The following is a 22,932-nucleotide window of genomic DNA, read 5'->3' as shown; positions in this document are numbered from 1 at the left end:
GTTTTTATTTTCACTAAGTTTTAATTTGTAAAAAACTGAAGTCCGTTCGGCCCAATTCGTCCAATGCAAAATTAAAACACTATCACCAAACTGTACTGTAGCACTAACAGCTGTACCCGATCTACTCGACGTTCCACACAACCGCGAAACCCGATTGACGAAACCGTCGAACTTGTTGACTGCAGCAGGGGGGCACAACCAGCGGAACAACAACGGAGAAAAAACCAGCGCAAACCAAGACCAACTTATATTTAAAAAGGGCACACCTCATGCAACCAAGAAAAAACACCTCACATGCAATCTCAATCTTTATTTCTCAACAACACAATAGTACTTCCCAAATTATGTGATGAACTACGATGTCCGATGTCCTGGAGGTTGCCTTCAAGCTCCGTGATGTCCTTCCTAGGTGCGGTGGTTCACTCCAAGCTGGCTCGATGCACTTTTTTCACACTTTCAGGCACTTATCACACTCGCCGAATTGTTCGATGAGCAGCACAATCAATTTGCGATGGCGATTCTTTCGCGTCCCAAGCCAGCAGCACAAAAGGGACCACTTTTTATTGTCCGCGAAAAGTTATTTGCGATGGCGATTTTCGCGTCGCCAATCAGCAGCACAATTTACACAACACCGCGAAACTAATCCACAAAAATTCTCCGGGAAAACGGGATGTGGTATCCGGTTACGAAGGACCAAAATGTTTATGCACTCCCGGAAGAACTTTTCGGACCCGAATAAAAACTCGCGGATTAGTAAAAAACTTCACTACGGAACTAAACACAATTTTATTTCGGTAGCAAAAAACGAACTGTATTTCGCGGCGGTACTTTTTATTCTAGCTCGAATGCTACTGAGCTATGTAAAAACGTAAACAAAACATAATTAGATGACATTCGTACTGTTCCATTTCAGCTGTTCCTTATGAACGTTATTGCGCATTTCGCTACAAATTAGAAGCGCGCATGCGCGTACAAATTAGAAGTGCGCGTTCAGGGGGTGTTGTAACGGACCACCCTAATTCTATTGATAAGCAACTATTCAACGACACCTTAAACGACCTATGTTGAAGATAGTTTCGGGTGATTCTGATGAGATGTACAGGGAAATTGAGTGAGCATAGCTTGTAAACTAGTCCATCGTGCCAAACATTGTCAAACGCTTTCTGGGCGTCTAGTAGGGCCACGGTTGTAGATTTAGATACACTTTTGTTCCTTCTGATGTTGTTTATCACCCGAACTAGTTGATGTGAAGTTGAATGCTCTTTCCTGAAACCAAATTACTCAGATAGGATAATGTTGTGGTTCTCCACAAACTTAAGCATCCGTTTTAGAATAAGCTTCTCGAAAAGTTTGCTCAGCGCTGAAAGGAGACTTATTGGTCTGTAGCTTGAAGGCAATGTTGGATCTTTTCTAGTTTTACGGATGGGGATGATTTTGGCTATTTTCCAGCAAAGCGGGAAGTAGTGAAGCTCCAGGCATTTATTAAGAATACTTAGTTCTAAGTAGTTGGTATGCTTTGTTGCAGAGATTTTTAAGAATAAGGTTCAAGATACCATCAAACTCTGGGGCCATCATATTTTTGGAAAACTTCAGCGCTGAGCAAACCTGTTCAGCAGAGATTTTGTCTGTGAGAGGGACGACACAAGGGGAGGAATCTAAATTGTTGACGCATTGCGCAACCTGAGATTCTAGCGGGCTTTAAACGATGTAATAATATGGTCGCCAATGGCATTTGCCTTTTCTTCAGGGGTGACAAGAATTGAATTAGCAGTTTTAAGAGGAGGAACTGGTTTGGGATGGGAACTAAGAACTTTGGCTATTTTCCATAAAGGCTTGGAGCGATCATCCATATTTTTCACAATACGCTCAGAATTCTCGTTTCGGAGTGCAGTCATACTAGAGGCAATCTGCCTATTCAGTTCGGTGCTAAGTCTTTTAAAGATTAAGATGACCGGACCTCTGAAATTTGCGTCTACGCAAATTCCGCAATCTAATAAGCAACTGGGTATGGGAATCAATGGCTACAAACTTACCCCTCACAGGAACACGCCGTACTAGAACTTCGTCAGCCACGGATATGGCTCGTTGTAGTCCCACGATTGCCAGGTCGATGCCCTTTTCGGAGTTCAGCCATGGGTTCTCGTCGATGTTTCGGTCCACCATACGGCTAAAGTGAACCTAGTTCATCTCGGGGCCGGCGTTACGTTGGAATCGACTTCAGCCACCACCGGTTGGTGATGTTCGTTAGGAAGAAGTCCAGTATGGAAGAATTTCCCACTGAAGAACGGGATTGGGCCGCGCTGGGAGTGAAATGAGACACAGATGCACTAGTCTCACTAGCAGATTCCATACTCTCGGATCCCCGCAGTCACTTCTCGAGCGAGCATGGCTTGGAGCACGCTTGCCACCATCTTTTAGAGTTATTACTCTTCTTCCAATTATCCATCTTGGGTGACGGTAGGGGAACACAACTTATGCACTTCTTGAAGCACAAACAACACGACTGAACTTGTCTGCTAAACTGTCGAGCTAAGAAAACACACACACGCACGAACTAGGAAGAGCTTTTATAGTGATTATCAATGTGTACAGCCCTCACCTCGGAAGTACCATTGACGACAAAGACGAATTCTACGTGCAGCTGGATCGTGAATACAAGCGCTGCCCAAAACATGATAACACTATCAAGATCGAGCAATCTGATCCTCGGGGATTTAAACGCTCGGGTCGGCCAAGAGGAGGAATAAAAACCGATAATAAGAAGGTCATCGCGCACTAGCTGATCAACGAAACTCAGACTTATAGATTTCGCCGCCCTTTTCCACCACCATCGCCCACACAAGTACACCTGAAGATCACCGTTAAAACGCAATCACAGATCGACCACGTTTTAATAGACAGCATTGAATTTATAAGACATTATCGATGTCAGATCCTGTCGAGGTTTCAACACCAGTCAGTCCGACCACTATCTGGTTATGGTAAAGACGCACCTGGAACTCTCCGTTGTGAATAACATGCGAAACCGACGCCCGCCTTGGCTAAATATCGCACGACCGAAGAGACCTGAGCTCGCAGCAGACTACGCGCAATCGATCGGAACAGCGCTGCCGATAGAGGGCGAGCTTGATGAAGCTTCCCTCGAGGATTGTTGCAACACTATCAAGGCAGCCATCAACAGCGTTGCAGAGAGCGTCATCGGGTATGTGGACAAATTCGACTGAACGACTGGTTCGACGAGGAGTACAGATGGGTGACGGATGAAAAGAACGCTACGCCGCACACAGGGGTAAATGCACCTAATAAGCGATCAAAATTATTTGGGGACGAACGGTAAACGGTAGACATTTGATGTCTTCGCAACATTTTTATATTTTTAGATGATTTAACAAATTCTTGAAAGAAAAGAGTGATTTTTTCACCTGGAAGGGAGATAAAAAAATTATTTCTTGGAACAATTAGTTTAGAGACTTGATGTCTTCACAAAAGTTGTAGATATTATTATTGTAAGCAACTTTGTTGAAGACACCACCAAGATCGCATGAAAAACATAAAAGTTACGAGCATTTTAAAAATAACGAGCATTTTAACAAGTTATTGTGAGTTTTTATTTAATATCTTTTTTAGTATACGATTTACAAACTTGGTATATTTGAAAAAGTTGTTCAAATTGTTGAAACACACAATTTTGTGGAACATTTTAAATACATATTTCAATTAAGAAAGGAGATATACTACAAAATATCCAAAATAATGACTTTTTTCAGTAAGTTATAACTTAAGAGTTCGGACGAGTTCGGAAAATTTTTTGAGAGGGTTTTGTAGGTCAAGTTAATGGCTTTCAATTTATTTATAAATTTAACATTAGTTTTGGATAGATTTTCTACAAACTAGCAATCAAAAATGAGATTTTTCCTCTAAAAACAGGAAAAATTGGGGTTTTTCCTTCGAATTTTGAATGTTTTTAGAGGATTTAGAGGGGTAATGTATCTTTATCGCCGGCGTAGCAATTGAAGCAGAGGAGCCACTCCCAACGATGAGTTAAGGAAGTTAAGAAGTTAAGGAAGCCATTTGCCAGCTGAATAGCAACCAATCGGTTGGGAAGGACGGCATCGCAACTGAACTTTTCAAACTTGGCCTGGGCAAGTTTGCCGATTGCCTACTAACACCGGTTGATGGTTCGGATCTGGGTCACATAATATAATAGCTACCGGAGGAGTGGAACGAGGGGGTAATATGCCCCATCAACAGGAAGGGCAACAAATTGGACTCCGCAGCCTAACGCCAAAGGCAAACAGATTCGTGGGAAGTCATCATAACGGCTTCATGGAGGGGCGGTCTACGGCGGACCAGATCTTAACATTACGGCAAATCATTCAAAAATGCAGTGATCACTAAGTCTATGCACCATCTATTCACCGACTTCAAAGCCGCATACGACACGATCGACCGTGACGAGCTATGGAAGTAATCATGGACGGAAACGGCTTTCCGGGAAGCTGACCAGACTGATCAAGGCAACTATGGATGGAACGCAGAACTGTGTGCGTATCTCGGGTGAATTGTCGAGTTCATTCGAATCGCGCAGGGAGCTTGTTACAATTAATTATTCTTTCTAATTTGACGATACAATAAGAGCTTATTTTGCAAACATTTTACTTTACCCATTCCCCTCACAGATAAACCAAAAGCGCAAATGCAATAAATATTTCTCTGAGTGCTCAGAGGAAGAACACTGAAATAAAAACTAGGTCAAACATGAAACAACTTTGAGTGAAAATCGCTCGGCGTGTAAGTTGAAAACCAAAACAAACGAAAGAAGCTTGAGAAGTTGGCAGCATAAGGCATTTCCCCACTTGTCAGACGAACAGCTGATTCCTCATGTTTACATTTTCTCGGCATATCGTGGTAGGGTAAACATAACAACAACATTACGTATGTTCAATGACCAGATAGTAACGATATGATATTGACAATGCAATTGTAGTGGTTTTGCAAGCACACCTTGGTGAGGAGCATATAAATTCTTTGTTTAATGATTTGTAAATTCATAACTAGTTGAGACATTAAGGTTTTTTGATGCTTTTAATTAAAGTAGTTTTTAAAAGAAAGCATTGAACAGTGCTTATCATCAAAGATCAAAATGGCGACTAGTTGGTGTTTACATTTTTCAAAACAAAAACAAAAAGCTACCCTACCACAATCTGTCTTAGGAAATACTATATTGCCTTACCATTCGCGTTTCCGGAAAAAAGCCAGAAAAAAGGCAATAGTGTCGGTGCGAGCAAATCGGTCGGAACAACGCTGTCGGCCAAAAAACCAAAACGGATACCCGTGCAGCGAGAACAGGAACCGACAGGTAAGCAGAACGATTTTTCTGCGAATGAAGGCAGTATCTAATAGCGTGTTGATTCTAGACGCTCCGCCGATTGGCCGCCGGAACAAGCCATTCCGAAACGGAAAAGTTGGCAAATACGCAAAAATCGAAAGGTTTGGGCCCGTGGGCCAAGAAAGAATTTCCAAAATTCCGTTCAGCTTCCGATCGAGCGGGAGAAAGGTAAGCGAAAAGCTAATAACATTTATGTACGGCATTTAACCAAGACGCACATGCTCACAGATTTGCCATACCGATTGGCCGTCGGAACAAGCCATTACGAGTCGGAAAAGTTGCTTTTGTGATCTCACAAGAGGCCAAAGGATTGATTCGTGGTCGAAGAAGGCATCCCGAAAAGAATTTCTACCATTCCGTTCAACTTCCGATCGAAGCGAAAGAGAAAGGTAAGCGAAAAGCTCAATCATTAACGAATGGCCATTAACCAAACGACGCACATGTTCGCAGGTTTGTCGTACCGATTGGCCAATTCAAAAGCCGGCCACGCAAGCACAGGAGGTTGCCAGCCAAAACAGAAAACACATATGAAGGGGTCGGAAATCGTAGGTACAAACCATTTAAAATCGTCACGATTTACCGACACTTTTTCCCTTCAACAGGGCCCCTTCTTCTTTATCCTTTTTTTTCGTTTACGACAAGTCTTCTTTTTCGTCTGCGACGAATCTCTTTTACCGTCGACAACCTTTTACCTCTGAGTGACAATTCTGTCCGGGTTACGCCAGCACAGCACTTCTTGTGGCACCATATTGCCAGCATTATCACCTAGTGTTATCCAGTGACCGAGCGATCAGCATTTCATTCCGCATCTAAACACTAAACCGAGCATTTCGTCCCGCGGTACCCACCGCGTGTGTGTCAACGAGTGGTACAATTGTCGTTGAGGCACCATTTCAATTGTTTGGCCAGCAGATGACAAACGACCAGTGGCCAAGCGGAAGTCCACGGAGTGGACGGGTTCATCGAAGAGCGAGGCTGCGCATGCATCAGGTTTTGAGCAGGATCGAAGGTGAAATCGGTGCGAAAGGTGGCCGAGTAGCGAGCCACATCGCACGTGTTCCAGCGGAAAGCAACATCAAATTCTGGTGCCATTGTGCTCCGGATATCGAAAGCGGGATCGGCGCGACAGGTAGCGAAGCAACGAGCCATTGCAGGCGTGCGCCTGCAAGTAGCAGAATCGACGGTCGGCGCTTGAAAACAGACAGCGCATGAGAGTCGAAGTGGTGGTCCGGATCGATAGCAGGTGTGTCGGCAAAAGGGCAACCGCCCCCGCATCGTAGGAGATCGGTGCACAGCAAGATGAGGTGCAAGCCCCAAGCGAAAGCCGAACAGCCAGGGAGCCGCCCAAAGCCAGCCAAAAGGATACCGGTGACGCTGAAGACTGAAGCATGCACGTAAGTCGTTTTTGAAACATGTGAGGGTGGGAGAAATAATGGGTTTTAAAATTTAGCAACCCTTCAATAAAAGTTTCCCTATTTATGTTTGCAAATATATTTTGATGCATTCTGTGGCACCGACCACAATCCGACCATTATAAGCTTCGACAGAGCGATGGTATTTCCGGAATGACGTGCGCTAGAAGGTTTTATTAGACGAACGGTGGGCGAAATGCGGGGCACGATTTTCAACAGATCCAATCAACTTATCTGCTTTGCTGATGACATTGATAAAGATGGCAAGTCATCTGTAGCGATGGAGGAGATTTACCGCAAACTGAAAGGCAAAGCAAGAAGGATTGGGTAGATTACTAATACGTTAAAGACGAAGGTTAAGCTAGTCTGCTGATCCGAGACCAATCGAGCTCACTTGTTCTGTAATAATAAAGTCACGATCGACGCCGACGAGCTGGAGATAGTCGAAGACTCTGTCTAACTTGGCTCACTGGTGAGATCCGGCGACGAATTATCAGCGGAATTCGTGAGTCATGCCTACTATGGACTTCGACTGCGGTACAAAATACCAAGCCCTCGCAGTGTGCAGAAGAACGGCGTGCAGGAGAACGGAGTCTGAAGGCGAAGGACGAACCACGAGCTCGCACGACTCTTCGGCGAACCCAGTGTCCAGAAGGTGATGAAGCTAGCCGGATACGTTGGACAGGACATGTTGCGGTAATGCCGGACGACTGTTCTGAAAAATATTTGTTCACTACGAATCTGGTAGAAATGGACGAGCAGGGCCGCAACGAGCGAGGTGGTTAGACCAAGTGGAGCGTGATTTTGCGAATGTTAGATGCCTGATAAATAGGACCAAGGGAATTTTAAAAATTATGGAAATTGTTTTGAGCGGCTTTATCGGTGCGTGTTAAAGATTTGAAATGATAGACGGGTAGACCATAAAAAAATACTCAATGTGGTCAAGCTTCTATACAAAAATGTTCCTCGCTCTTTTCAATACCTTAGAAAATTTCTGTTATTTATCATTTCAAACCTATAGTATCACCGATAAAGCCGCTCATAAAATTTTCAAAAACAAATACACGGTGATTTCTTCCCTTTGACATTTAGAAATTATGTTCGTCAAGTTATGTCGTGAGAGGAAACAAAAACACCAAAATATAGGTAGCAAAAGATACCCCACATTATGCCGCCCATGATTCCCCACAAGCTTTTGTTTACAATTTCGTTGCGCCTTCAGCTTTCTTTAGTTTTCCCACAGATGCAATCTTCAAATCCCTTAGATACTGTTTTTGGTTGAAATTGATCAGGGTAAGGTCTACCTTACTTGAGCAGGGAACTTAATACATAGGATTTTTTTTGTTCTTAAAATATTGAACACAATTTAAACAAAACCCGTATTCTCGTTTGTTTCTTATTGTTTTTGAGAGGAAGTTTCTAATCATTGAGCAAATAAGGAGTCATTCAGCGAATATTTTGAATTAACATGAAATTTTTAATATGAATAACATAACCAAGAAATGTTACTCACTAAAAGGTTTATTTTTAAATTTTAAAACAAAATAGCTCAAACTGAATTTGATAGCGGATGATAATTTAAAAGAGGACAATTTTCAAACATGTAGTGCCTAAATTATTACCATGCAGCATAGCCGCATAAATTTTTGAGTTCTGCGCGAAACAAGCAAATCCCGGCGACACATTGCTGTTGTTCCTCGGTTAAAGCTTGAAAAATTACTCTCAAAATTGGAAGGAAAGTCCCCAGAAACCCGGGCTGAGTGTGAATTTTAATTTTGAACCCACGCCAAATCCCAAACATCCCACACCTAAACACACATTTTGCAAAGATAGGAACATACATCGACCATGGATGGCATAGAACCCAGTTCCGCGAAATAATGTTACACTCGTGTTTCTTTGCGGCCATGATGAACAATTCGTGTACATGTGATGAAATTACACTTACAAGTCCCCACTTTGGTGCCGCCGAGAGTAAATTTTGTGTCCTTTGGGTGATTCCGGGAAGCTCATCCGCGGCATCGCTTTGAAAATGAAGGGACTAGGAGCAACCCTACACTTGCAGCTAAACAGAATGCGTGGGAGGATGGAAAACACAGGAGGTGTGAGTTCTTCGGAAAAACCCAAAAGCCAATGGAAACATGTGGAATGACGACGACGACGACGACGCAGCGGGGGCTTTTCTTGGGTTTTTCTTGAAAGAAAACAGTTTTACGATTATTCATTTTTTATGATCGCAGAAACAAGCGCGCAAAGTTAAAGATAAAAGGTGCAGAGCAGAATGAAACAATAGACCTCGAACAAGAAAGATGGCGCTAAAGGGTATAGTGCGTCTTGGCGGGACCCAGAAGGTTTATCTAATATTTGAAAAGAATCTTGTCGGTCTATACGAATCAAGACAAGAAAAATGGCTACCATCACCCTTGGGGGTCTTCCATGATGTGCGGGTGAAAAATGACGAATGAACACCAATTTGTTGTGTTTATAAAGAATCTTAAACTGATGAGAACGTGGTATATCTACTTATTCCCACAGATTCTCACGTGACCGATGAGAGTCTTTCTTAGACCTTTAACCCTTAAAATGAAATTAGTAATTATTTATTATTACTCCTTGTTCATTTTAAAATTCCAATATGGAAGTTCAAAGTTAATCTAGGTGTTTCTATGTATGTAAATTTTCAATAAAATTCGCATGTCAGTGTGCTCAAACGAATAATTAGAATTTTCTTGCACAACGCATTCTTTCGGTAAAAACGTTCTGCATAGTCATAAATCTTTCTTCTGGGGTACCGTCTTTATGACTCGAAATGTACCTTATTGATGCAATATCTTAGGAATTATTAATGCTTTTGAGAGACATGATTACTTGAAGTTGAATTTAGGTTTCAATTACGACAAAGAAAAAAAAACTCTATGAAAAATATTGACATAATTTCTTGTTTCAGTCTGCTGCGTAAAATATGGCCAATCCACTGTGGCAAATTTTTCCCATCACAAAATGCAAATTAAAAAACGCTTCCAAATTAGGCACGGGTACGTCGTTACTCAGCCTGATGCATTAATTATAATGACGACAACGGCATCGTAAAACTGAACCCTCGCACAACCGCTAAAACGATTTTTGGCTCATGTACAAGAAAAAGGAAGAAAAAAGTTGGTCGAATTGGTTTTCATTTTGGGGGTTCTTATGCTTAAGATAGTGAAAGAGATAAAAATTCAAAAAGGGTTTGGTGTTAAATTTCAAGAAAGCAAAACAGATTCCACGGATAAAGGCGTTAACATCAACCAGATTGCGTATCTCTTAGCCGGAACAAGATTAAAATTGATTTTCCTAAGGGTTATCAAAATGGTACCCTCATAAAGTTAAACTGAAAAGAATATTGTTTAGCTTGAAATATTCATCCCTCTCTCATTTGTTCGAATTGATTTGTGAATGAAACAAATATCAATTTAAATATTTAAAAAAAATATCTTTAAGAAATCAAACGACTGATAAACACTAAACTAAAAGCCTTGATCTTTCGATTACTTATCATCTGAATTTTCCTCTGATGGATAACATTGCTCAAATAAATTTCCTCAGGGACTTGCTAAGCATATTTCGTGAGCAAGTTCACCATAGATAACATGGCAACTCTCAAGGAATATATAACTCATCGAAAAAAAACCGTTATAGTGTTTCATAACGCATTAAATGTAAGGCTGTTCCGAAAAAAAAATGTAAGTTTGTTGATTAACTAGCAAAATAGGTGAAACCTGCAATGGAACACAAAGGATCCAATATATGATTTTTGTCACAGTATGCATTTAGATTGAACCAATCTAGTGTCTAACTTCAGCTCAGAAAAAAAGCACGCACCTACGTCGATCGTTGCTGGTCAATCAGTGTGATGTGGGAATTCGATGATTTGGAATTCACAAAGATGGCCCCATATGATTGGCAGCTTTTTAGATTACGTGGAAGTAGATGGACAAGATTAATGGATCGGTATAGAATTTGAAGCATGGAAACTGTTTGCAATTCTTAAACGTAGATTGTTAGTCATTGGATAGCATAAAAATGGAAGGTAAATTATAATAACTGGTATTGATGTATAAAAAAAAGTGGATAAATTCAAAGTGATTTGAAAAAAGTATACTATAACAGTTAAAACACTTTGAAGGGTTTATCCCTTCGAAATATTTTTGTTTCTGTTGAAATTTTATTGATTACTGCTTTTGAAAAACTTGAACATCGAAGACTTTCGAGTTCTTTGGAAACAATAAGTGAATGAAATGTGTTCAGTGTGCTGAAATTTGAATTCATTTTGTTATCTTCAAAACAATAATAAAATTTTTAAGAGTTTGCCGCCTAATTATTTTTTTTAGAAAGTTGATAGACTTTTCTGTGAAATTGTGTTTTCGGTTTTTTATTGTGCGCTTATTTCCAAAATCATTAGTGCAAATGGTATTATTTTTATTCAAGATTTTTTTTTATATATTTTAAACTTCATAAAGGATTAACTCTATGTGCATTCCATGCATCACCAAAACTCTTATAAAACTTAAATCTGGCTATTTGGCCCTATTCTACAAACTTCATCATGACAATTTTTTAAATCTCCGATAAAATCATCAAGCTGTACAATTTTGGAGAGTCCCTTCTGTGTGCAGTATAAATGTATGCGCAAGCTCAACAGCGAATTATATTCTCGCGAGAGTTGACTCGAGCGGTTTGATGTGTGAGTGAATACCAAGCACACATCCCCGCGATAGCTGTTTCGAGCAGTTCAACGTCAACCGTCATCCATCATACAGTCAGAGTGCACAAGCTCAGCGAGCGAGCCGAAGTGATGACGACAATTTGTGATGGGTTGTTTCCAGTATGCTACACACCTTCGATGAGCCACTGTACTTTTTTAGAAAAATGTTTGATATTTACGGCTTACATGCTTTTTTATTTCTAATATCTCATGTTTTTCTCTCTTTCTTTGGAATGCCATGTATAATGATGTATTAACGCTGAAATTATCAGCAGGCGTGCAGATAGTCGGATTTGCTGACGATATCGTGCTCATGATCACTGGCGAAACTACCGAGGAGGTAGAAGACCTTTCAACAGTGTCCGTAGAAAGGGTTGGCATCCTGGATGGAGGGAGATGAATCTGAAATTGCGCAGAAGTTCAATGACTTCTTCATGGATAGTGTCATGTAAATTCATGATAGTATTGCGGCAAGTTCCAATAATTGCATTGAGCAGATTATTTATACCGGCAGAAAATTTTGCACATTTGAAGCAATGAGCAGTCAAGAGTTTGATGAAATTGTGAACAATATGAAACCCACTGCGGGTATTGAAAATGTCTCTTTGAGAGTCTTCAAAGATTCTTTGTCTTTACTAGCAAATCCGTTACGAGATGTTATAAACACAAGTCTTCGATTAGGGATTGTTCCAGATACGTGGAAATATTCAACAGCTGATCCTATTGAAAAAGAGAAGAATGCTCGAGAGGCATCACTGTGCCACCCTATAAACATGTTGGAAACAGTGCTGCAAATAATCAGTGTCAGCTTTCAATTTTCAATTGAATTTACTGCAGTGTACGCTCAGTTCATTTATATCTGCATTCATCTGATACTGAACAGAAAGCTCAATCCCGAAAGCACTCTGTATACTCATTCACGAATCGGCAACATCGGTGCTCAGTATACATTCAGGCTCTTTGCAGGTTCATGAGATTATCCAATCTTCATTTTCAGTATCAAGCAAATATTGCTGAAAATGAATAAAGCTCAGTTAGATTATCATCAAGTTTAGTTGAATGGTGACAAAGCTTTCGATGCGCTAGCCTTGCGGAAATTGAATAATTACTGTTAAGATTTCTATTGTAGAGTTGGGAAGGTTGAGAAATAAGTGTTCGGGTTGGCGAGAAGAACGCTAGCGAGGGAGCGTGTAGGACGAATGTGGGGGCAAAACTTTGACAACATTACGACAAAAATGTGACAAAATTATGACACAAATATGACAAAAATTTGGCAATAAAATGACAAATAATGGCAATTGTGGTAAAAGTATGACAAAGTTATGACAAAAAAAATTCAAAAATCTGACAAATATGACTTAAATTTTACAATATATTTAAAAAAATCAACACATCTCTGTCGAAAATATGACAAATGTGATAAAAATATGACAATTTTTTTTACAAAAAACGACAAAACTTTGCAAAAATATAACTACTGACAAAAATGTGACAACTATAACAAAAATATGACGAAATATTGGCAAAAAAAATTCTAAAATAAGATAAGCGTGGTAAAAATATGACGAATATCTATTATATAAAATTCTCTTGTAACGGTGTTTGTAGTACTACTCCTCCGAAATGACCCAAACGATTCGAATGAAATTATTTTTAGAATATTCTGTAGCCATGCGAATCGGTTTATATCGAATAAAAACAACACAAAGTCGCATCAGTTGTCCGTAATAATTAAATTTGTAGTTTTTTGAATGAAATAAAAGTCATGGCTTCCATTTTTTTTGAGTTTTTTTTTCCTTTGGGCGGTTTGTTTTTCGTCTCCAAAGTCGAGGCGTCGCGAGCAGACGTCGTTAGAAGAGAGTAACCATGGCATAGCATACTGATCAGTGAGAATATTTTGGCGCGTATTTCTCAACCAAGCATATTTTCAATGCAAGTGTAGGCGAGATGGGGCCTTGATGTGATTTTTTTTGTTCTTGATTCCTAGCTCATTTCTTCAGCACATGGTTCTGAATGTCGCCTAGATGTGACTCAGGTTGACATTTTGCTGATCGAATAAAACATATAATATTTGTTTTGCCAAAATCTGAAATTTAAAAGTCGGGCATCCATTTTTAGAGATTTTGTTTTCTTCGAGGGGTTTGTTTTTAGTCTGCATGGGCGAGGTGTCGCTAGCAAACGTCGTTACAAGATGATAGTAACCAAAGCATACTGTTCATTAATCGCTGGAAAAATTTAAAAATTAGGCGCCTATTTCTCAACCAAGTACCTATATTTCTTATGCACGTGGGGGCGATATGCAACCTAGATGTGTTTTTTTTCTTGCTTATTTTATTTGTACACAGCACATGGTAATAAATGACGCCTAGATGTGACACGGATTGATATTTTATCGATCGAATCAAAACCATATAGACGATTTCAAATATCAAAACCATTTTTATTTCGTGTTAATTTAAGTAGTAAATTGTGGCCAAAAAATATGAACTTGGTAAAGATAAATATGAAATAATGTTATGACACTTTGAGGACGTTTGAAAATAAGAAATTGGGAAGCTTTACATTCAATTTCGTATAATCCAATACGCCTAGAATGCTAAACACATTAACTGAACAAGAGTCTTTTTTCTTCTAATTTGTTTAATTATAGAGAATTTTATCCAACTTGGCCATTCGTCCTCTCAACAAGAGCCTGTTCTTTGAAATAGATTAGATGGAATTGAAGTTTAAATGGCCGAATGAACTATTTGATTTTTTGCAAACGTAAATTGAAGTTATCAATAAAATAATCTATGCATTTTCCGGAAGAATTTCTAACTATCAACTATCAAACTAATTAAGCAAACTATCAAATTTTACAAAAAATGTATACATTATTTCTTCATCTAAAAATTGTTGGGCCCAAAAAAAATTTTGATTAAATAAACTTAACTTTTTTTAAAAAATCATTCACCAAAACTGTGTACACGTTTACTGTTTGTTTACACACAATTCAAGTACATACTTAACATGAAAAGTGTGTTTTTGTTTTACATATTTTGGCTATATAGAAGAGACTTTTGATTCACTTTTTGTTGAAAAGTTGTTTTGTGATTGATATTCCAGGGGCAACAGATTTTTATGATGAACTTTTAATATGACCTGATAGTGTTAAAAATAATATTAATTCCTGTAATTTCTTAGGTGGAATAAGTTAAAACGCGCAATTTAGCTATGAAACATCTACAATTTAAGAATTTTATCTTTAAAATGGCCAGAAAGGATATCCCGAGTGTTGAATCTGAAGCTGATATTCAAAATTATTATAAAGGTCTTTGTAAATCAAAGTCTTTTGGTTGAACAGCATTCAGTGAAATTGAAGTACCAAGCATTAATTTTTTCCGGGTAAAAACTTAGGATATATCAATGAAAGTTGATAAAACAGACAAACAAGAACAAGTATTAAATTAATTTTAAAGTCTTTTCACTGACGCATCTGCAAAGACCTATGTGTTTTCACTTGCCCCAATAAATGGGACAAATATATACTTCGATATTTCTTTTTGTCAACAGAACTTATATTTTTTTTTCTAAATATTGCTTTTTCCAGAGCATATGAAAGTTGAACTGTGGTGATATTCGTAAGAATTTGACCGGTGTTTCATTTTTGAAAATTAGGATTTAAAGTAAAAAAGACACATAATTTTTATTAAGGTTTTGTTTATATGATATTTTCCAGGAAATAAAATGAACTCATGAAACCATCGTAGCCTGAACAGATTATTTATTTTCAATCTATTAAATTTAAAAAAAATCTGGTTATCAATTAAATGTTATTAAATCTTAAAAATATAACGTAAATCCTAAATGAAATCGCAGATCACCACCAACAATGTTCAGGAAATTTAGAAATCAGAACTGCTTGAATTAAAATCTTTAAAATATTAGGTGAATATATCTAAACATATGTTTTCCTCTTTTCAAAACCAATCGTTTCTTTGATTCATTGGGTTAAAATTCAAAAGAATTAATTTGCATTTTTAGCTTGAATAAAAAAAAAAGGAATTAGCAATACACAAAATCACCAGATTTAATGCCATGACAAGTGCTGTTGGGAACACTTTAAGTTGAAATGTGTAAAGTCTATAACTTAAGTATCAGGCGAAACTTTTTGGAAATGATTTGGTGAAAATATGGATTTTAGTTCAAACTGCTTCGAAGCATGTGAATGGTGAATAATAAGCTGTTTGAAAATGGTTAGTAAAAAATCTTTTCTTATGTGTTTCATTTCTACAGCTCTAAAAAATACACCATCCAAAGCTTATTGGGAGCTGAAAGCGCTGCGTTAGGCAAAATATTCGGCAAATACTCCAAAAATTGTCCCGATATTAGAAACAATATAACAAAACGAAATAAATCTACTGATTGGAAAACAGCAAATGAAACATATATATTATCAACATACAGTTATTTATTAAACAAGTTACAAAAATTGGATTTTAAAAGACCCGTTGAGTTTAAATTCTTTGGTTTAATTTTGATAGAATTGAGTGGGACGATTCGAGTAAAGGGAAAGAAGGGAAATGTAAAGAAAACTAGGAAAAATAGAAAATGGACGACAAATTGAACATGGTAAGACGAAGTTTACCGGGTCTGCTAGTATAACAATAAAATGACAATATCATGACATAAAATTGTGATAAAAATAAAACGAATTTATGACATAAATAAGACAAATATGACCAGATATTGATTAAAATATTTGAAAATTTGAATTGAAAGGACAAAAATGCCGTCAAACTAGGTAAAATTATGACAAAGTGATAAAAATATGACAAATGTCATAGCTTTCAGATTGTTGTCATTTTTTACCAAATTTGTCATAAGTTTGCCATGTTTTTATTTTCATTTTATTGTTAATTTTTTGTAATAATTTTGTCATATTTATCAGATTTATGTCATAATTTTGTCATATTTTTAACACATTTGTCATATTTTTGACAAAGGTCTTTCGAATATTTGTAAATCAATTGTTAAATCAATGCCATATTTCTGTCTTAATTTTGACATATTTTTGTCACATTTGTTAAAATTTTGTTATATTTTTGTAATATTTTTCATATTTTTTGTCATATTTTATCACATTAGTCAAATTTTTATCTCATTTGTCAGATTCTTGTCATGTTTTTGTTATTTTTGTCATTTTATAGTTCATTTTTTGTCATATTTAGGCCATAATTTTGTCATATTTGTTAGATTGCTGTTATTATATTGCCAAATTTTGTCATATCTGTCAGATTTTGGTCATACTAAATGTTGTTAGAATTTTGTCATGTTTTCACAATATTTATTTCATTTTGTCACGATTGTCAAAATTTGTCAGATATTCGCCATGTCGTCATCAAAAAATTTATATTCATCTCTCTTCCCGTCCGCTCTGAATAATCGTATAGTCTTAGCAAATTTCAAATCGTGTTTTCATTTCGAATCCCATTTCACAATTTTTGAAAATGGCAAAAACAAATGCCTACTGAAATTATCAGCAACTTTAGCTGACACTGATTGAATGCTAAGGCTGCATTCACTGATCGAATACAGTGAGTGATAGAAACGCCCAAGCGAAAGACGCTTTCGTAGCAGCCGAGTGAAACAAGTGAGTTCGGGTTTACGAGCGAGCTTTCTACTGACTGATAGACATACTCGCAAAGCTTGTCGTAAGCACGAAGATGACCGAGCCGATCAGAAGCTTTTATAGTTGTTGACTTTTCTATTCCATTCATTTCAGTTCAAGCTTTGTACACTGATAGAAAATCACAGTCAATATCATTCGTGCTTTCAAAAAATTTGCAGCACTGGTTGGAAATCCAAGAAAAGGTGCTAGAGTTAGCAGTTAAAAGGCAGTTTATGCGATTCTTTGAGTCCGAAGATATACTTATCGCCGAGCAGTCTGGATTCAGGAAGCAACACTCAACAGAATCTGCAGTGAATTTATTACTTCGAAATTGGAAGATCATCATTGAAAATGGTAAATACACTGTTGCTGTGTTATTGATTTAAAGAGAGCATTTGAAACTATTGATCGATTGCTTTTGATGGATGTGTTGGTAAGAGTTGGTATCGATGGTAATGTTCTTAAGAACTATTTGGAGAACAGAATGCAAAGAACAAAGTATGGATCATCTTATTCACGATAATAATTTAGGTGTTCCCCAAGGTAGTGTGTTGGGTTCCTTGTTATTTATCTTGTACATCAATGACATGAAAAAATATTTACAGTACGGTTACGGTCAAAGTATTTGCGGATGACTCAGTCTCCTACTGGAGCGGTAATGATTTAGAACTCGTTATACAAGAAGCTAATACGGATTTAAAAAATATTGCATTTTTTTTAAATACAGAAAGTTGTGTCTGAATCTTACTAAAACCAAAGAGTACGCCAAGTTAAATACTTAGGAGTACAAATAGACGAAAAGCTGAATTTCGTAGCTCATATCGGCTACACTGTCAAGAAACAGATAAGCAGATATATGACTTTCTGGTCAAAAATTATCTACGTAAAATCTGTTATTATGTCACACTTTGACTATTGCGCTACCATATTGCTTCATGCATCAGATACACAAACGAAAAGGCTGCAAAGAATACAAAACAAGATAATGTGAGTACTGTTACAATGCAATCGATATACTCCAAGTGCTCTTATGCTTGATATGCTGCAATGGTTGACAGTTAAGGAGAGAATTGCGTACAACAGTTTGATTTTCGAACACAAAATGAAGAAAGAAATTTTACCATCTTATTTACTGGACGGTCTGCAGTATGGTATCGATATACACAGATACCATACAATTACCAAACCCGAAAAAAGAGATGACCAAACGTTCTGTTTTCTACAACGGACTGAAGATGTATAATAACCTGCCGCTGAATATCAAAGACAGTTCGAACTTTAATGTCTTTAAGAAACTGACAATACAATACGTTAAACAGCCAATCTAAAACAATGACCAATCCTAAAAAGGATCATATGGATGTGATGAAGATCTGAAGAAGTATCAGATAAAAAAATGTACGGTGATGGACATACGCGGGAGTAAGACAAACAAGTCCTACAGGAATTGATCAAATACTAATGTAAACATAATTATCTAGAGAATAAATAGTCCCTCCCACTCCTAAAGAAGCGTATGGGGTGGAGGAAGAACCCAAATGGGCCTGTGGGACCACCACAAAAAAAAGTAAAGCTTCAGATAGCTCACCATAAAACCCAAGTTCTGCTCGTGACCAATAAAAGAGTTGTGCCGCACATGGAGATTACTGTTGGAGGGCACACGACATTGTCATGAATGTCACTCATTTTCCGCCTAACACTACACTATTTTCTTTCCAATTAAATTACACTTTTGGTTAACTGATAACACCTCCTCGATCAACGAAACAACGACCGTTCGCGTAGAGAATAGTTTTCAGAATGATCTTTCCGACTGTGGTGGATGCCCCCACTAGCTACGCCCATGCGAACATTCTATCGCGACGGTCCAAGGTTCAGTCCTTTATGCTGACACAAGCAAAAGGAAACTGTACTTCGATCGTCCGATGTTTGTTTATGCTGACTACGCGTAAGCTACGTGTAGGTCGCCACCCGAATGTAGGTTTAAGAAATGGATAATAAAATTAATCTTAGTTAGACTCCCAACTTGACCGGATCGTTCGATCGAGATATCACTCCCCTTGTTTCCCTAACTAACGCGGGACAAAACATGGCGATCCAGGCCAGAATTAGCACAAAGTGTACAAGTTCAATGTAGATAGCAGCATCGAAGTGAAGCGCATTACCTGTGCGGGACGGAAATTGATGAAAATAACCATCTACAATTGTTTAACAAGAGTGAAAAGTGAGCAGTTCATTTCAATGTAGATAGCAGCATCGAAGTGAAGCGCATTACCTGTGCGGGACGGAAATTGATGAAAATAACCATCTACAATTGTTTAACAAGAGAGAAAAGTGAGCAGTTCATGTATGTGACTTTTATAATAAATAAAGCCTAAATATGGGGTGGTTCTCTGCTGACGAAACCGTCGTCGCGCAGAACACTTCCAAAGAACATTCAACCATCGCTTGGGCGTTGGTAGTGATTGCCGCTGCTTTAATTAGCTACGTGCTTCTTAAAGCACATTCGCGATACACCGTGGCACGCCTACGGGATATCCAGCAAAGCCAACCAACACGAGTGCAGCTGGAATAATAAGAATAATAAGACGTTAAATCTTTGCACCCGATATTGTTAAAGTGGAAGTTCTGAGAAGTGTGTGCTGAGTGGAAAAGCAAATCATCCTGTGAATATGGACATCACGGCTGCCGCACCACACAATCAAGCGACTGTATATCGGCAAAGCTGGGAGATCGAAGCCGAGTACTCGTCTAGTATGGCCGATTTGAATGTCAACAGTAAACAACCGGAGCCCTGAGGGAATCGCTCCTGGGGGACTACAGAGAATTGATGGGGACGTTGGAAACGTACCTCAGAATGGGAACCGGATCTAGATAAGTATCTATATGTTTAATTTAAAAAAAAAAAAAAAAAAAAAAAAAAAAAAAATTTAAAATAATGTTTTTAATGTATAGAGTAGTCAAAAAGCTAAAATAATATTTCGACTTTTAGGAACAAACAACAAACAGAAAAACAAAACATGGAAAACGAAAACAACCAACAGAGGAAGAGAACAAATGAAGAGAAATGAAAGACAGAAAAAAAAAATAATAATAATAATCGTAAGTAGAAACTGTATTTTTAGAAATAATGCCAGGAAAAGCAATAATGCCGCCCAAACTTGACCTTAGCTTAGCGATAAAGGTGGTAAAGCCATTCGATGGCACCGCCATAAAACTTCAAAATTGGATCGAAAGTGTGGAGTTATTGAGCGACTACTCAGAAGGGGTCGCAGAAGTGACAACCCTTAAATTTTTAAAAACAACGCTCGTGGGCGCAGCCCATGGAGCAATTGACAATGCAACTACAATCGCGGAAGCTGTAGAAGCATTAAAGAAAAAATTCACAATTCGAGTAACGCCGAAGGCTATAGAAAAAGAAATGATGACCAAAAAGCAGAATGCAAAGTCGATATCGGATTTTGGAACCGAAATTGAACAACTCTCTGCCAAGCTAGCTGCAGCGCACGTATCTATGGGTACGTTCGCAAATGAAGCGGCATCTACAAATATTGTACAGCCAATTGCTGTACAAGCATTTACCGATGGACTTAAGGACCCATCGGTCAAATTTTTCTTAAGAGCACGAAACCCGACAACTTTAAACAAAGCGGTTTCAGATGCTCTGGAGTGTCAAGCAACACCCCATCAGGAAAACAGTGTTGACACTCTAATGGCACTCTGGTGCACAACCGGAAAACCGTCATATAGAGGCAATGGACAAAATCAATGGAGAGGCAGAGGCCACCCTAGGGGACATGGTTCCTACAGAGGGAATAATGGATACCGTGGAAGAGGTAACCATTATACCAACTACAACCGTGGTTACAACAATAACAACTATGGAAATAACCATAGCAACCAAAACCAAAGAGGGAATAATCGAAGAGGTCGAAACGGTCCACACATGGCAAACATTGCCGAAGGACAACAACAACAAATTCAACAACAACAACCACAACCCCAAAGACAAGAACGAGAAAGGGAAGAAGCCAATCTGATTGATCTTTTTCGCTAATTTTAATGCGAAAAAGGCTCTCAGAGTAAAATTTTTATTATTTGGTAAAGAAGTAGAACTAATAATTGACAGTGGAGCATCTTGTTGTATTTTGGACAAAAGATGTCTCCCTGAAATTTTCAATATAAATAATTCACAAACATTGGAAATAAGTGGTGTAAACGGAGTTACCAGCACGCTGGGATACGTTGAAACTTTTGTAGGATACAATTCTGTAGAATATCCCATTAAATTTAATATAATAGAGAGTTTACCGGATACAGTTAATGGTTTAATTGGTACAAATTTCCTTAAGGAGTTCGGAGCAAACATTGATTTCGCAAGAATGAAGATGGAACTCAAAAACCCAAATCACGAGTATTTTACAATACCGGCTAGAACGGAAATTGTTAGATACATCGAAACTAATTTTTTTGAAACGTGTGTTGTATTGAATGAGGAAATACAACCACAAGTATTTGTTGCAAATGCTATTGTACAACCGTCAAACGGAAAAATACCCATACGAATGATCAATGTTAAAAACAAACCAGTTCAAATTTCAAATCTGAAACCAACAATCAAGCCAGCCAGTGAGTATTTGATACTGGCGATGGATTATAAGAATGATAAGTCAGACAGAATCCAACAGCTTTTCAAAGAATTGGATTTGAGTCTTTTGCCAAAAACAGAGAAACAGCATATGGAACAAATTTGCACAAAATATGCTGATATATTTTGTCTTGAAAACGACAATCTGACTGTAACAGATATCTACAGTCCAGTGGTTAAAATAAATAAAGAAGCCCAGCCAATTTATAGTAAACCCTATAAATTGCCGCAAATGCAAAAGTCGGAAGTAGAAAAGCAAATTCAAAAGATGGTAAAGAACCAAATTATTGAAAAGGCCACTTCCGCATGGAATAGTCCAATATTGCTAGTGCCCAAAAAAATCTGCAAATGACAAGAAAAAGTGGAGACTTGTTATAGATTACAGGAAGCTAAATACGGTAATTGAGGATGATAAATTCCCTTTACCTAATATTGAAGACATAATCGATACACTTTCAGGTGCTCGTTATTTTTCGCATTTAGACTTGTCACAAGGATACTATCAATGCACCCTACGTCCAGAAGATAGACCAGTGACAGCTTTTTCGACACCATCCGGACAGTATCAAATGACGAGACTGCCGATGGGTCTCAAAATAAGCCCCTCATCATTTTCCCGTCTAATGACGATAGCGATGTCAGGGTTAGATATGACAAAATGTCTTGTCTATTTAGATGACATTATTGTCTTTGGTAAGTCAATTGAGGAACACAATAGGAACCTCATCGCAGTTTTTGAAAAACTTCGAAAAGTCAATCTAAAATTGAATCCTAAGAAATGTAATTTCTTTAAAACAGAGTTAATCTACTTAGGACACTTTATATCCGCTGAAGGAATAAAGCCCGATCCTGCTAAAATAGAAGCAGTGAAAAAATGGCCTATTCCGAAAAATGCGGACGAGGTGAAGCGTTTCGTAGCGTTTGCGAATTATTATCGCAAACATGTTAGAAATTTTGCAGCAATATGCGCACCACTAAATCTTCTAACAAGAAAGAATACACAATTCAATTGGAGCATTGAATGCAATGAAGCCTTCAATACTTTAAGAGAAAAATTTATAAATCCACCTGTACTTGATTTTCCTGATT

This window comes from Uranotaenia lowii, chromosome 2 (assembly GCF_029784155.1).
Source record: "Uranotaenia lowii strain MFRU-FL chromosome 2, ASM2978415v1, whole genome shotgun sequence".
Taxonomy (NCBI): Eukaryota; Metazoa; Arthropoda; class Insecta; order Diptera; family Culicidae; genus Uranotaenia; species Uranotaenia lowii.
Note: the sequence above shows the minus strand (reverse complement) of the source record.